At 39.0% G+C, this 6,028-nt stretch overlaps 1 protein-coding gene across 1 annotated transcript in view; it reads right to left on the bottom strand.

Moving 5' to 3' along the window:
* LOC308193089 (uncharacterized protein) overlaps positions 1-6,028 on the bottom strand; it is a 75,427-nt gene that overhangs the window by 52,140 nt on the left and 17,259 nt on the right. The gene's annotated exons all lie outside the window — the stretch shown is intronic.

The raw sequence follows: 6,028 nt of genomic DNA, 5'->3' as shown, positions 1-6,028 counted from the left end.
TTCTTATTATTGGAGACCATGCAACCTAACTCCCCTGAAAGGAACAAATCAACACATCTTCCATGTAAATTTAACAGCTTAATTAGGACTGCATACTTGCAACTGTGTGCTTTTGCAACATTTGTCCCTTACTATTGAAAACACACATTTGCTTTCAGTTTCAATGATTTACACTTCTTAGTTATGTTTTCATAGCACTAAGCTTGGAGCCTGATTCTGTACTCAAATCAATTTTATATCAGTCTAAATCCCTCAATTTCAACAGACTTAAACTTGATTTACTCCAACAGAGGTAAGGATACAATGGGAGTCTTCATGTTTGCTGCCATGGAGTTTTTGAAAGCTCACACGTAGAAGTAACAGATGCGCAAAGGGTTTCTAAGTAATACTAGATGATAATTGGGTATCAAGTGGATAGTCATCCCTACAATTAAATTCATGACATTGCTATTGCTTAAATAACCACAGATTTTGACAAGTTATAGGCATCTTGTTTTCCCTCATAAGCTGAGTACATTTATGAATCCAAGTTCTTTGCCTCCCTAGATTTTAAGCACTGCTAAGTCCATTACACTTTAATGACTTAGATTTTGCTCAATTATTTCTGATTCTTTTTTCAACTGGGGAAGAAGGCAGCTGTGGTCTGTAGAATTATGTGCCTCCTAATCACTGGCTTATACAAAGAGCACCGAGGGGAAGGAAGGAGCCCTGATCTCTGGGCAGGGGCAGGTGGTGAGCAAGCACAAACCCAGCACTTGCCTTATGCGGACCCAAGCTAACGAGCAGTGCGGAGGCCATTTACTGTGCATGTAACTGTGGGACTATGAAATACATAACCTGGAGGTAGCTGAGTGATTCCCAGATAATGTTTTTATTGGGAAATCTGATTTCCTTAGAATTTATACAATGTTTATGTCTCAAGAATATTTTTAGCTTTGCATCTGCCTCAGAAAATGTTTTTTGTTTAAATATACTATTTGAAACAAATGGTTTCAGCTGTAAGTTGACATTTCAATTTACTGTTTCCTTTCACAATACTGAACTACTTCATTTTGGCCATAAATGTCTGAAAGATTTTTCCTCAGCATCATTCTTTTTTTCCAAGAAAAATTTCTTTCCTTTACACTTTTTAATATTTTGTCTTTATCCCCTAATTCTAGATGACAATAACATTAGAATACTCTAACTTTTCCACTGAGTCAAAACTCCACTTTACAAACACCATCTTCCAGCTCCTCCAAGAGCCCTCGGAGAGAGGACAAGATGAGCTTGTGCTTCTCCTTTACACACCCCCATGGAAGTGCCAAGGAGACGCAGCCTCAGAAGAACACCCACTCCTCACTGCAGCACCTACCTAAAATGAAGCCCAGAAGATCCATGTTAAGTAAGTGTCTTTGTGGGGTCTCTGCCACCTCCTTATTCTTTCCATTCTCAAGGCAGTATGGTTTCTTATTTCTAGGACTGATTTACTAAAAAGCAAGGAATATTAAGAGTATGCCTTTCGCTGTGCTTGGCCCTTTAAAGGTCAGAGTGCAGAAATAAAATTTTCTTCAACATTCCACAGCTGAGTATTGCTTTATAGACAGACATCATGTGGAGAGAAAAAAGATTTTCTACCTTTCCTTTCCATACATGGATTCAAGGGCTAGCTTCAACCTGGCCTTCTCCTGAGCTCTTCCAACAACACTGAAAAACGCATCTGCCACCAGCACAGAGCAGCCCTATCTGAACAGGAACCCTCATCTACCACCACGTACATTAACACTTTGAAATACAAGCCACTTCGTTCCTGAATGGGAGAACGGATGAGTGTGGTTAATGGGTCAATGCCATAAACGCTGGTCCCCGATCATGTGTTGAGTTTGGAAGGGGCAGGAAGTGCTGTGCGTTACAGCCGATAATGGAGCGCTCGCCGATGGAAACACCTCCGGGCAGCCAGACTGCATGGGTGGCCCAGCCAGGGAGATGGTGCCAATATTTTAACAAGTGGCTCCCACAAAATCATTTCCCTTCAACAGGTGATAAATTTACGCTTCAGGGATGCGATGTCTGCAGAAAGAAATGAGGGACTCTGGAATCCACCCTTTTATTTCAAACAACTTAAAGAAAAAACATGCTTCTAACTAAGGAAGGGGACATTGCTGCTTGGCAAAAAGAAATGTCCATTAAGATGCAGTTGGCCATAAATGCATTGAGTCATATCAAGCAGTGTTTGACCAGTGTAATTTATTGGTGGGGGGAAGGGGACAGGAGGGAAGCTGAATGCTTTGCCCAGGAGTCCCACAGCACCCCACTTCAGGAAGAGTTATTGAAAATACCTAACACTGAGTAGAGTCTTATTACAACTCTGATAAAAAGCCAACGCTAATAGAATGCAGGGCAAGGTGAAGACAGGAAGCAAGGCTTTCACACCTCCTCTCTGTAGTCTGGCAGAGGAAACACAACAACAGGCTCCCAAAGAGACAGCTTCTAAGGGCTCATTTAGCTATTTCGTTACATCTACAGCAGTCCTTTTACAAACAAACTTCACATAGAATCCCTCAAATGAGTCCCTGTGAGTGGGTCCTGCTTTTTGAATGCTCTGTCATTGCAATCACAAGAGATTCCCAGCCCTCCATTTCATAGGTTTTCCATTTACACATAGGAAATGGCACCTTTTACTACTATCCTGTTTCTGAGCCATATTAATAAGTTCAACTGCTTTATGAATTACCAGTTTCAACACTGTTCTGCTTTTCAAATCACAACTGTTTTCATGTCGGCAAAAAAATTTCAAACCACAGGAAATTCTAGGGATGGAGTACAAATATACACTTAGAAAAACATATCAGGAAGCAAAAGCAAATCTACAGTTGAAAAAAAAAATGTTACTGCATTCATACTGCATTTTTAATTTCATCATTTTTTAAATACATAAATGAACAAGACCGATAATTTAGCCAGTAAAGGATTTTCTCTTCAGCCTCTGAAAAATCCCTGAGTAATTCATCTGTTCTGACATCAGATAGCCTTTGTAATGCTGACACACCCACACTAGGTAAAATGTTGAAGAGAGGTTGAAATGACTGACCCATTCTCTCACAGCCCTCTCACATTACAGCTTATGAAAAATAAAACCCTGCGAATCAACAGCTCATGTTCACCTATCGTCTATGCCAGCAAGAGGATGAGAAGAGGGAAGCAGGAGCATTTTGCTCATTCCTTATAAACAGTGTTAAAGCAACAACACCTGATCTGGAAATGAATCAACTCCTTTGACTTCCCTGGGTTTTAATCATAGGGTATATGAAAGGTTTAAGAAATCCAAAAGATACACACCATACAAAAGCCATTTTAAAAGTAGAATGTCAGTGCATACAATACTAGAACTGAGCCTGAAAAATATATATATGCATTTATTTTTCTATAAAGCAACACCGACTAAACTGGATATCTAAAGTCTCTTTGTACTCAATAGAGACTATGAGCTTCTGGAAAAGTGGAAGAACAAATTAATTTTGGAGCTCCCTGAACAGGCTCTTCAAGATTGGCCCACCTGCACTGCCCCAAGGATGACTTTATCCACTGTTTTGGGCTTTGAGTTTCCACAGACTGGGGAAAAAGAACAGAGCATGCATCTCATCTCACAAATGCTATAGCCAGCAGAACTCTTTGCTGGCCTCCACATGAGCACGATGGTAAGATATTTATGCCCTTACCTGAAACACATACCAAAGCCTCAGAAGAGGATCAAAAAGGTACTTAAACCACATCAGCTGTTTCTACATAAGTAGATACTTCAATTGGGAAATCTGCATTTAGTAACTGTAACTGACTTCTGAGGCCATCAAGAAGATGGAAAACCACTTTTTACAAACCCTTTCTTGTAATGTAAGTCCCGTAAAGCAGAAAATGAGGATTCCAGTATACAGACCAAAGAAGGATTTAAACGTCAAACCTATCCATTGCAGTAGCTAGAGCAGGCCATGAAAAACATTTGGGATTATGTTACACAAGTCTTTTCAATGCTGATGGATACTCACACCAGTATTTTCTACAGTACGCTTCAATAGGTCCAGTAAGGAAAGCAAGAGTTCCCCCTGCAGAGGAGGAGACCTTGATATGATACCTGATGATAGGGTACCAGCTCAGGCCATTTTGTTATGACAAACTTCTAGAAGAACAAAAATGTGTACCAGTCACTTCACTGCTCTCACCAGAGGTAAGCAGGTGAATGATCCAATCCTGTGGCTGTGGAGAGAATTTACATTTCAGAAAACCTACTGCAACTTGTCTGGAATGCTGTACGGACACCCTGCTCAAGTAAGCCTGATTTTCTTCCATTGAGCTCATTATCTTCCAGAAAATCAAGCAAGCACCCTTTGAGTTACCAAAGACAATTCTTAGAGAACAATGGATATTTGAGAGACTTCTGTGCTCACGGAACATATAGTAAAGATGGTAAAATTTTTCAGAAAGCCTCAACATTACTTAGCAGTGAATGAAAGTCAGTAAAATCATGCCTGTCATATAGATATTATGTTATCCCATTAGATATGTCAGGATGGAAGAGTATCAGCTAATGAACATCTGAGCTCAAGAGGCACAGCCTGTGACTACAAATCATATATCACATAATTCTTTGCAATCTCAGAAAGAATTCATAAGCTGCCCTTTCTTGCTGCTTTCTCTGCAGGAGCCTTTCTGTTTCTATGTCTAAATCTGCTTTTGCCCTGTGGATACGATAGAAGAAATGTCAACCACAGATTTCAATGTATAAACATAACGGCATAGTAAGAGAACCTCATAATAGCCCAGTTTGCAAGCAGTGACCAAAAACTGGCTTAGCAATAACTAAGAGCTGGGATTTTTGCCCTTCCATTAAAGCAAGGAGAGCAAACCATGGCTTTAGGCTTAACCAGTGGCATCAAGCTCAGCATCACTCCAGTGACTGAGCACACTCACTGTACTTTATACTCTAATACCCTGTGGTTTCTGCAGATTTTTTCACTTTAATTCTTTTTGCAAAAATGAATGCCTTCCCACCATGTCCTTGGTTTTGCTTCCCTGTGACTATCATTGACCTAGAATTTGCATGTTGGAAAAATCAAGTCCAGTGTCTGTCAAGTTCAGTGTCTGAAATGAAAATAAAATCTCCCTTCAAATGGCATAAAGTTGCTTAGAAATGTTAATGTCTTATTTTTATGATGTGTTTAAAATTAAATGTTCTCATATGGGTACAACAGGGCAAACCACGTCCTTCCATTCAAATAGCCTGTTTACTTTAAAATCTGAAACTAGCTACAAATTTAAACCCTTTTTGTTTTTGTCCACCTGGAAAAAATTATGAAATTCTTAAGTGTGCATTGTAATAGGAGCAAACACTGAAGAGTGTGAATTCTTAGGTTTCAATATCTATTTTTAAATTGTTTTTCATATAAGCTTTTAATTTAGATTTAATAAGATTCTAATTGCACTTTAAAAAAAAATCCCAGTTGATTATTGAAGACATATTTCTGTAGGATTAGCTTACATAGCTTTGACTTTTAAAATATTGTTTTAAATAATAATTTAGCATTTTATGATTTATGCTACCAAACCTAAATATAGATAGTGTCAAATAATTACAGAATGATTGCAAGAAATAAACTTATTGAGGATTATCCATTTTATAAGCAACATGCATCTCCTACATAATCATTCAATGTCAGTAAGTGTCTTCAAAAATCTGTTGGTAATTAATGCATGATGAGTGATTAGTTACATTTTGTGTAATTAAAGCCAATCGAAAGTTTTGCCATTTTCTGTACAGCTCAGAAACAGGAAAAAAAATATATTAGTGTGCTAAATGAAATGAGCTGTACAGCTTGGTTCTCAAGTCTGCTCCAGCTGCTTTTTGCCACCTCATCGGTGCAAAAGAGCCAGAAACCCATCAGGCTCTCTCTCCTGATGGTTCTCCATAGAAGGGGAACTTTGGTAATTCAAAGCAGCAATAGCAGCTTAATGCCACCTTCCCTCCTCTAGCTAGAGGGTACAGTTTCGATACTGC

Source organism: Anser brachyrhynchus, assembly GCF_964034855.1.
Source record: "Anser brachyrhynchus genome assembly, chromosome: 3".
In the NCBI taxonomy this organism is placed as follows: domain Eukaryota; kingdom Metazoa; phylum Chordata; class Aves; order Anseriformes; family Anatidae; genus Anser; species Anser brachyrhynchus.
This window is presented reverse-complemented; position numbering and strand designations above follow the sequence as displayed.